This window comes from Mytilus galloprovincialis, chromosome 12, assembly GCF_965363235.1.
Source record: "Mytilus galloprovincialis chromosome 12, xbMytGall1.hap1.1, whole genome shotgun sequence".
In the NCBI taxonomy this organism is placed as follows: domain Eukaryota; kingdom Metazoa; phylum Mollusca; class Bivalvia; order Mytilida; family Mytilidae; genus Mytilus; species Mytilus galloprovincialis.
In genome coordinates this window covers 52,334,498-52,345,462 of record NC_134849.1, presented here as the reverse complement: position 1 = coordinate 52,345,462, position 10,965 = coordinate 52,334,498, and the positions used below count along the sequence as shown (strand labels likewise).

Sequence of the window (10,965 nt, the reverse complement as noted above, 5' to 3'; positions counted from 1 at the left end):
CCAATTTAAACCATCAATGGCTGCGAACTGAATTTACCACTCTCTGTGTTGATGAATGAAAATAATGCCTTCTTTTAGATTTTATTTCATTTCACTTAGTTTTCGTGAAACAAATCCAGCTCCTGTGTTTTAGTGATATTTATCGCAACTGTAATATTCTATCAAGAACACGAAAATGAAATTTGATGATTCATTTATACAATCTTAAAATATTGATTTCCTTTCAAGGTAAAACTATGACCGATTCATTTAAATTATATATGAATAATGAATTACATCTTTATAATAAAAAAAACGTATGTTTTATGTTCGCAGAAGCCAATTTAAGCGTAAAACCGTGATCTTCAATTCAGCTTTACAATTCAATTTGACACTCGGCATTCTTCTCGCATCTCATTTCTATTCATAAATACTTCTAAAAATGCTATTATTTATTGTTGATTGCAGTAGAATTAAATGTTTATCCCAACTAACCAAATGTTGTAAAATTATAAAACTTTACGAAATTACACCTTTTATTTATTTTGTGCGTCTGAAGTGCTTTCCCAAATATATACAAGTAGAAATAAAAACATATGGTATGTGTGATAATAAAACAAATCTCCATCCAAGTCACAATGTACAAAAAAGAAAGCAAGTACAGGTCACAGTACGGCTTACTACACGCAGCCTTGACTCACACCGAACAGCAAGCTATAAAGGGTCCCAAAATGACTAGTGTATAACAAATAGGAAAACCAAAGGTCTATTTTATATTAAAAACAAAAACAAAAACACCGTTGAACCACATCAACAAAGCAACAGGTTCCAGACTTAGGACAGGTGCAAACAAATGCAGCGGATTTTCAATGTTTCAACTTAAAATTTCCTTTTCAGCTTAAAGGGAATGAATCGTTTGACCACAGTGAAGCGTGTAATATTCCGTGATTGAAATTAAAGGTTATGATAACGTCAAAGTAACTAAAAGTGATTACATGATCATTTGATTGAAAATTCCAACGCATTCTTAATATTCACCATGTTCATTATCAAAAAATGACCATGTTAAATTGAATAAAAACATATATAATGCTATATGTAATGGACTATAGAATTTTGAAAACTTCAACGATGTGAACAGGTGATGTTCCAGCGTAATATGTAGCAACAAAGTATTGTTTTAAATTATTTAAATAAGCACGGTCATCTACTGGATATTCTGCTTTAATTCTTTTAAAATCAACAACTGACACTTTGTGCACGTGTTGGTATGATACTATAAGAAGCATTAAATAGTTTTTTGGAATGTTTACATATATATTTACCTTTACCTAAATGTGATAATGCTACTGGGATGGACTCACCATAGATACCAGGATTAATCTTTTATAAGCCGAAACGTCGGCAAACGACTTATCGAACGAAACAAGTTAAAAAACCAAATAAAATACGAAGTTAAAGACGTTAGAGACCTTAAAAATTCCCAGAGAAGTTGTCAATTACCGCCTAAGGTCATCTATTCCTGGATTGTAGATCCATAGTACTTCGAAACATTTTATCAACATTTCATTTATGATGATAACCATATAAATGATAACTCATGTCAACACAGAAATGCTGACAACTAGGCTGGTGATAGTTTTCTAACAAATCTTTTACTTTTTTATGTTTTTGGTTTATTATTAGAAAACATTTACTAATTTTGGCATCGATAAACAACTATGGCATCATTTTACAATAATGTACTAGTTAATATGAGGTCTTCAACTTTGAAATATGGAAACACGACAAATCAATACCATATTGTTTATTTTAGTTATTTTATGAGCTTTTGTTGTTTACTTGTTTACATTACTCAAATATGACATGTAAAGTTCAATATATATCTATTTATAATCACGTTATTAAAGTACACGATTTATTTGCTGTTTCCCACATTTGTTTGGTATCAACCGGAAACACTTGATGCATTATGTTCATGTACATATATCATGTTCGCTGAGGGGATCACATGGCCAACTGAAGCACTTGTTTTGTAGGTAAGTTCTGAATAAAATTATCCCTTAGAGAAGAATGTAATCATCATAAAGGAGATGCGTTGCTTTTTATATTAAACGTTACATTGATATGTAAACAGTTTTGTAATTAAAACTATTACACCTTTAACAGTGTTTGAATCATTGGTAAAAATATTTAAAACAAGATCAGATTTGTATATAACTAAAGTTTACAGACGAACTGTGAAAATATGCTGTTTTACTCGGTAATTGTTATTTCCATAACGTCACTGACACTGGTCATCGGAATAAATGAAATAACAGCCCATATCAGACATGATTTTAATGAAAGGTATGAAGATGTTAACGCTGCTGAAACATTACTTTCAACTTCAGTTGGCGAATGTGCAATGATGTAAAATTTAATAAAATTGAGAAAGGAAATGGTGAATATGTCAAAGCGACAACCACCCGACCATAGAGCAAACAACAGCCGAAGGCAACCAATGGGTCTTCAATGTAGCGAGAATTCCCGCACCCGTAGGTGTCCTTCAGCTGGCCCCTAAAATATGCATAATAGTACAGTGATAATGGACGTCATACTAAACTCCGAATTATACACAAGAAACTAAAATTTAAAATCATACAAGACTAACAAAGGCCAGAGGCTCCTGACTTGGGACAGGCGCAAAATTGCGGCGGGGTTAAACATGTTTATGAGATCTCAACCCTCCCCCTATACCTCTAGCCAATGTAGAAAAGTAAAAGAATAACAATACGCACATTAAAATTCAGTTCAAGAGAAGTCCGAGTCTGATGTCAAAAGATGTAACAAAAGAAAATAAATAAAATGACAATAATACATAAATAACAACAGACTACTAGCAATTAACTGACATGCCAGCTCCAGACCTCAATTAAACTGATTGAAAGATTATGTCTTCATCATATGAATATCAGGTACAATCCCTCCCGTTAGGGGTTTAGTATCATACTATCATAAAATATATGAGAAGAACATAACCCGTGTCATGCCAACAACTGTTTTTTTAGAAATAAATGTGTTTAGTTCCGATGCAAAGACCCTATCAGTGAATCAATGTTAAAGCCAAAATATGCAATCTTTAATGACCTGATGTGTTTATTCAATGCTCGCTGTGTATCTTTTTTCTTCAATGCTGTTACATGGGTCTGCATATTACACCCTGATCCATTCTTGTTTACCTCTCCTTCCAAGACAGCACCAGGATGGAAGATTTATTTCACTCGAAATCGTAAGTGTTTTATGTGTTATCTTGAGTATATATAAGAAATTATATATATAATTCTCCTCGGCTTAGTATATATCTACGATTTTGATTGGTTAACGCACGTCGTTACAACACCCATAGCCCCTGGGTGCTGCTAACCCATATCCCCGGATGTTGCTAACCATTATCCCGGGGAACCTCACGCAAGTTTTCCTTAGTTCCATGATTGCTCCTTGTGAAATATTGAATTCTGTATATTATCCATGATGTTTGTAATTAAATATTCATTAACGCATTTGTCCTATTATGCCGATTATTTACACTCATTTCATTAAATGCATTATTTGACTGCCACATTTGCAAGGAATGGGACTACTGACCTAGCCATTCAAATGACCCACGTTGACGTCACACCATCTGTTACGTAACTCACACAACATTAAGCGCCAAATTTGACTCAATCCAGTTTCTCTGTCTCCGTATTAAAAACGTCTTATATTTGACTACATGTAAGGTTCTACCAAAGGTTGTGCCCAACACCCCGTAAAAAATATGTAAAATTTCCAAATTTCAATAAAAAAAATTTATATAATGAAAAAAAACGTTGTTTTCATGTAACACTTTGTACCCGAATTTCAATTTCAACTAAACTCGCTCGATTCGGAATAAGACCGGGGATAAATTCGTTATATACGTTCATATCCGTAGAAATGGATATTTTAACACCCTCCAGTACCCTGTATATCCTTCGGCTACGCCTCATGGTGTACTGGGGTACTTCATGGTGTTAAAATATCCATATCTACGGATATGAACGTAGATAACTTATAATGTTAGAACTCGTATTCAGCGCTTAGTTAAATAATCCTACCATTTCAAATCTGGTGAATTAAATTGTATAACTCTGAATGATATTTATGTAATTTGTAACCTTTTCCAATTCCTAATGGAAGGATTTGTTTTTAAAACAGATATACTACTTAACATGTATGTGACGAGAAAGTGGGGCCATAGAGGAATAATAATTATGAGACGATCTGTACACGGGCTTTTACTTTTATATAAGAGTGTAATAATATTTTCTGTTTCAGCAGTCTCCTTTATTAACGCACTTAAATTATTAAATCTCCATGTTATCATTTGATTTTTCATGACACTATCACATACGTATTTTTAACACATTGTGACGTTTGATAAAGGACTCAATTTTATCATTTTTTCAAAGACATGTACACTGTATATTGAATCGGTGTAAATTGACCTCAAATTTCTGTTCTTGGATGTCATTTCAAATACTTTATGTCTCTAGTTTCTGATTTATCTAAACATACCACGCATAGCAGAGACAAAACAGAAATTACTAGTTGTTTATTATGTGCAACCGGAGTGCTTTATTCCAGATTTAATAGATTATCTTGAGGAAGAAATGAACATTTTGAAGAAAACCTGAAGCGTTTACGGTTCTGAGTATCAAATCATGCAAACCAATATATTGGGTGATAACTCTCATATGGAAAAATTTTAAGATTAAAAAGATGAGTTTTAAAAATGCAATACGTTAAGGATGTACTTAGTGAGGTTAGGTGAAAATTAATAAATCAAGATTTTTGAATTGATACTTTAAGCTGGAGGAGCATCCTTTAAGGATAAAAAAAGCTAAAAATATTGATAGGTAATGGACTTCCTTTTCGAGATATTTGGGATTTAAAATATGGCAGGAAAAGGCCGACTCGGGCTTTTACCTTATATTTGTATTGATATTATTTTGGTCTCAAAACAAAAGAAAGAAAATCAAGAATCTTCTAAATTTTTGGTAAATGACCTTTCATGACCTATTAAGTCTTATATGAAAAAATAGATGGGTGTTATGGGGTTAAATATTTTACCTTGTATTGCATGGAAAAACAGCAAGGAGTCCGAACATTTGACACGAATTTCAAAACCTCACCTAAGTACATCCTTAATAGACGTAAAAGGATTTACATGCTTTATTAATATGGACACCAATACAGAACCTTAGTCTTAAACTAAAACATTTGGGGGTATTGCAGAAAATGGGTCACAAAGTTTCATAAAACATGCAACAAATTCATCAAGACACGTAGATATTTACATTTCGTTACATGATAATACCACACTACAAGTATTTTTGTATCATGGTATTTTGTTTTGACAAAGTCAATAATTATCAAAGGTATCAAGATTATAATTTAGTACGCCAGACGCGCGTTTTTTTTGTCAATTCATTAATGTCAAAGATTGCATAAAAGCATAGAAAGAAGCTTAATAAATTATGAACAAAAAGGTCTCATTCTGATTAAAATCTGTGAAATTGGTACTGATTTTTTTTTCTTTCATTTGATAAAGAAACAATTTATTAAATTATGCATACACACGTGAATGGGAGGATCAATTGGCTTAATTTGTACATATATGTTCTATAAAAGATTAATTGATGATTGTTTTAGAATCTATTATACTAATATCGATTATGAAATTTAAAACAATTTGCCAAGTATCCAATTGATATTTAGGAGATAACTGTATTGTATTTGAAGCTCCGACAGTATCAATTGGGGATTTGGTGGTCGCAAATTAAGTTTACTGGCTACGTGTTAGCAGAGACAGTAAAAGGGTATTTGCGACCATCAAATCCCAAATTGATGCCGTCGGAGCTTAAAATACAATATTGTTATCTCTATTCTAATTAAACGGACAAAAAACAACGTTAAAACATGTATTTAAAATCTGTCATATGCCGTCTGCGCTTGCGCGTACGTCCCATAGCATCAATTGTCAATTGATGCCATGTAAGAAAGTGACGTTATCCAATCAAAATGAACGTTACAAACGTTGTTGCATTAGAATTGTCGTTATACAACAGTTAAACTCAGCTAGAGCCAGGAAAAATAGTTTTTAGATGCAATATATTGTCATCCAAGTAGTGTGGAAAAAACAATCCCAAATTCATTAGGTATAATGTTTAAAAAAGAATTGGCAGTGAGAAAAATAATTTTTAAAAAAAATAATGGATCTAAACACCAGAGAAAGAGGATATAGTTAACAATTATATAAACACAGAATTTGGGGCGAAGAATTCAACGGGGAAAGGTTTAATAAAGATAAAAAAAAATATGAGGAAATAATTGATAGAGTGCAAAAACAAATCGGAAATTACACATAAAAACAAGAATAAAGAGACAGCTTTGTTTAGGAAGAGAATGAATTAAAGTCGAATCTCTTATTCTATAAAGTTATATTAAAATATCTTCACAAATATTAAAACATCTTTGTCAAGAACAACATTCTAAAACAAATCTTTTTTTGATAACCCTTTTGAGATACGTGTAAAATTTATAGTTACGAATTAACTGGTTTATTTTACAATACATTTTCATATCTGTGTTTGTCAAATTTGAATAGTAAATCTATGTTTTAACATAAAATGTCGGAAAGAGTTTTTCAATCTTCTCAATACCAAGTAGAACTTTGTTTATATATATATAATATTTTAATACTCTTTATATGATTTTCCGACAATAAAAACATTAAGTGTATGGAAGAATATTATTTTTAAAGTTATTCAAAGTGAAGCAAATACAGATTTATTTCTTTATGTTCTGAAGTCCTTTCAGTTAATACGAGAATTTGAGAAACAACCTTGAAAAGACATATTCTTTAATTTACTTTTATATAAAAAGATAATGAAAGATAAGATTGCTAATATTTCTCAAAAACAGGATATACTTTTTTGTGTCTCATCATGTATCGGCATTTGGGGGTAGATTGTGAACTTTCTTATAACTGGTATACCAAGTTTATAGCGGTATAACTAACCAACATATATAACTAGGAATATGATAAGCACTTATCACTCAATGAGTGACACTGATTGCTTTTGATTTGTATATCTAATTATTTAATCGTATCCACATATAATCGAGCATAGTGACTACATATCCGTACTGCATACACTCCATATATACAGGATGAAATAGACACACAAAAGAGACCATCTTATATTTAAAGTACTTGTTTTTATCACTAATATTTTCTGGTCAGTTTAATGGAAAATTATGACTTTATGTTTGAAATATTTTAATTTCTTAATAGATAATTCAATTACTGACTGCTTATTATAGGTCAAACTATTTGCCTCCCATTGTTAGTTTTTCAAACAAATATATTTGCACTATTGTTGATGCTTGGTGGTAACTTGGTCCACATTTCCATGTGTACATGAACGTGAATGTGTCTAGATTTGTTCAATTATGAGAGGGCATAACTCATTTTTTTTACTAGTCTTTTTTTTATATATAATTATATATAATGTTACACATGTTACAACACAGCAGTTTTATTATAGATGGACGAAATCAATGATATATGTATGCCCCATATCCTTTGTTTTTCTAATATATTTAAATCATCATTAAACTGTGTATACACAGCTTTTAAAGTAAAACAAAAATCCAGAACTATTTAAACTTATTAAAGATTCCAACTTCTGTAGCTTAGGAGACACACATCTAAAAGGGTTAGGGGCAGATGACTAGTCATGAAGGTTGTTGACTAAGAAAATTAAACGGAGTCTACAACAACAGCGAGATAAATAGTCAAAGAAAGGTATGAATTAGTAGTGTTTTCAACAGCTATTGTTTAACTTTGAACAAGCCTATGCTGTGATTTTTTATTTAATTTAGATGTTGTTTTTTTTTCACTAGGTAGTGGTCGTTGTCCAGGTGATTTCTTCTACTACAGACAACTTGATCTATGTTACCAATTTGGATCGGAGGTCAAGGCTAGAGAGATTACATGCTCATCGGGAGATCTCATCAGGATTGATTCCGAAGAAAAGCAAAACTATATCAATCTAGTAACAGGTATTATTTATCAAAAGGTGCAAACATGTTATTACGACTAAAAAAAATCCATTGAAAAAAATAGTCAGCCTAACTATGAGTAAAAAGTTTCTATTTAAAACCAGACAAGAAATTACTATATATAAAGAAAAGTTACGTGGAATCCGTACATATACAACTTTCAAGGGCAAAACTTGATATGAATAAAACAACATATAACGTTACAACTAGTAGTGATTCAATGTGTGGGATGTTCCAGAGATAATTCTAAATACTTTGAAACAGGAACAGGTCATAAATCAACACATTTTGTTTTTTAAGCTGCTCGGTGAATTTTAGCAATTTGATCGTTTAGCATGTTTAGGTCTTTGTTCAACTATACAAACTGAAGCTGTTCTAAAGGTTTATTCTCATTAACATGAAAGTTTTCTTATTTTTTTTACTAATTACGTAATATTGTTTCGGGTAAATAAAGTAGTATACCGCTGTTCAAAACTCATAAATCCATGGGCAAAAAACAAAATCGGGGTAACAAACTAAAACTGAGGGAAACGCATTAAATATAAGAGGAGAACAACGACGCATTACATTAAGTAAAACATGATGAATTTATCAGACATGAATAATTTACGAATTTACAGAAATGATTTTTTTTTAAATGACCGATTTTGAAAGTAATTATATTATCAATCACCAACTAAAAGGCAAATACTTGTAATAAAAAGAAATCACATGCTAGATTAAACGTTAAAAGAATTTTAACTTCGTTAGACTATTCATGAAATATATGAAAAGAGGTGAATAATAAATCCATAAGTCAGGTACTGTACTTGGTCAAATTTCACAAATATCCGAAGAAGAAAATACAGGACAGTTTAGACACATTGTGTTTGCTGTCAATTTGTGATCTCTTAAAATATAAACAGTAAACGTATATTAACATACATACCTAAATAAGGCACCGACAATTATACTCTGTTAGAATCATTTTTGAAAACCAACATTCATGCTCTAAAATATGCAATTTGAATTGTTTTACAGTGTCATTTCGGGGACTTTTATAACTGACCTTGTGGTATGGGCTTTGCTTATTGTTGAAGGCCGCACGGTGACCTATAGTTGTAAATTTCTGTGTCATTTTGGTCTCTCGTTGATAGTTGTCTTATTGGCAATCATACCACATCTTCTTTTTTTAAATTTAGACTAACAATAGAGAATTTGTCTATTGTTTGTTTAAGACATTGTTGATACTTTCAACAATATGATATTTCACCGGTTTGAGTCGTGTTTCCTTGCTTAGTGCATTTCAATAATATATTTCATCCTGCAAATTATAGTGCACACCCTTCGAGCAAAATATATATGTAATACAAGATGTATATAGTTGAGATACACATGCTAACAAAAATCATGGTGTTCAATGCATGTGGGGTCAAGGCCGTCTGACTGCATTGATCTTCATACTAAGAGTACTTTATACCCATAACAGCAATATTTCTGTTGTGTGTCAAAACCTGTTGAATTTTAATTGTCAAATACTTGAACAATTTTTTTCTTTTTCATCACATGTTCATTATAATTATTAATTACATACTGGCTCATTGTGAATCTACTCTTTTGTTTTCATTTACTCGCGATTGAACGAAGCATTGAACAAAATGATGATCAGGAACAAAAATGCTCAATATGATGATCAAAAGGGAAGAGCCTAATAAATTTGTGTGAATTGGTGTTTTAAAGCAAAATAGGGGATACGAAAATCTCACAGAAAAATTAAAGTCTGATTTACCAAGCTCAGTTTTATCACCTGCTAGCGTATTGTTTTGAACAGAATCGGCCTTGTAAATATGATTTCTTGAAAGATAACAGTTTACTATAATTCTTAAAAATACTTTTTAATGTTTATCCATTTCATTCAGTTTTATAATTACAAATCACCTTTTTAGACTAAAATATATTCACATGTATCATTCCCAAACGTTGCAGCAAATGTTTGAAATCCTAATCGTGATTTTAGATATTCATATTCGAGTATTTGGTATTTTACAGCTGCCAAGAAGAACTTAAACAGTGTTGCAACATGCATTCAGGGTAAAAACACAGGCAACGGATGGGTTTACAATGATGGAACGCATATGACATACTTTAACTGGGCCCCGAATGCACCAAAATCAAATTCAACAAACCAGCTTAGAATGATACATCATTTGGATAATAAGTGGAATTCGAATGGTGATGACAGAAATTGCAGCTACATATGTGAACATCGGTGATTTTTGTTAATTGGCGTTGTGAAGAATGAAAAAAATATATGATGATAATGCATCCTTTTAATATTGATCATAAATTCACTTACAATATTGAATATCTTTAATTGCATCATTCACTGTTGTTGAAACTAAAACATGATAAAGACATCATGTAAAATAAGATATTAGTATACCGACTTCTACCACAACATCTATATTATTAATAATACCTCATACGGTTGTATATTTACACCTACTATGTTTCTTGTATAAATTGAAACTGGCCTCTTTGAAGAAAAGAAGTTAAGAAAGACATTTATAAATCAAATAACACTACCTGATAGTTGTTATACACTTATTAGAAAACATGTAAACTTTGTAATCATATTAAATAAACTGCTTGATAAATGAATTAGGTATTGACAATTCACTTGGAAACTCAACATATATCCCTAGAACACTTACTAAAGAGGAAATCTTGATAATCATAGGTGTGTTCTATGTTCTTTTGGAATTTCAAACAAAGATGAAGAACTTGATCCTCCATCACTGCATAGGATACCCAAACTACATAAGTGTCCTCACAAAATAACGGTATGTAGCTGGGTCTTCCAAGTGCTCCATGAAA

At 31.3% G+C, this 10,965-nt stretch overlaps 1 long non-coding RNA gene across 1 annotated transcript; it reads left to right on the top strand.

Moving 5' to 3' along the window:
• The first annotated feature begins 1,925 nt into the window (after positions 1-1,925).
• On the top strand, positions 1,926-10,638 carry LOC143055479 (uncharacterized). The gene is made up of 3 exons (XR_012972045.1): positions 1,926-2,018; positions 7,951-8,109; positions 10,138-10,638. It is a non-coding gene; the product is annotated as an uncharacterized LOC143055479 (long non-coding RNA).
• The last annotated feature ends 327 nt before the right edge of the window (positions 10,639-10,965 follow it).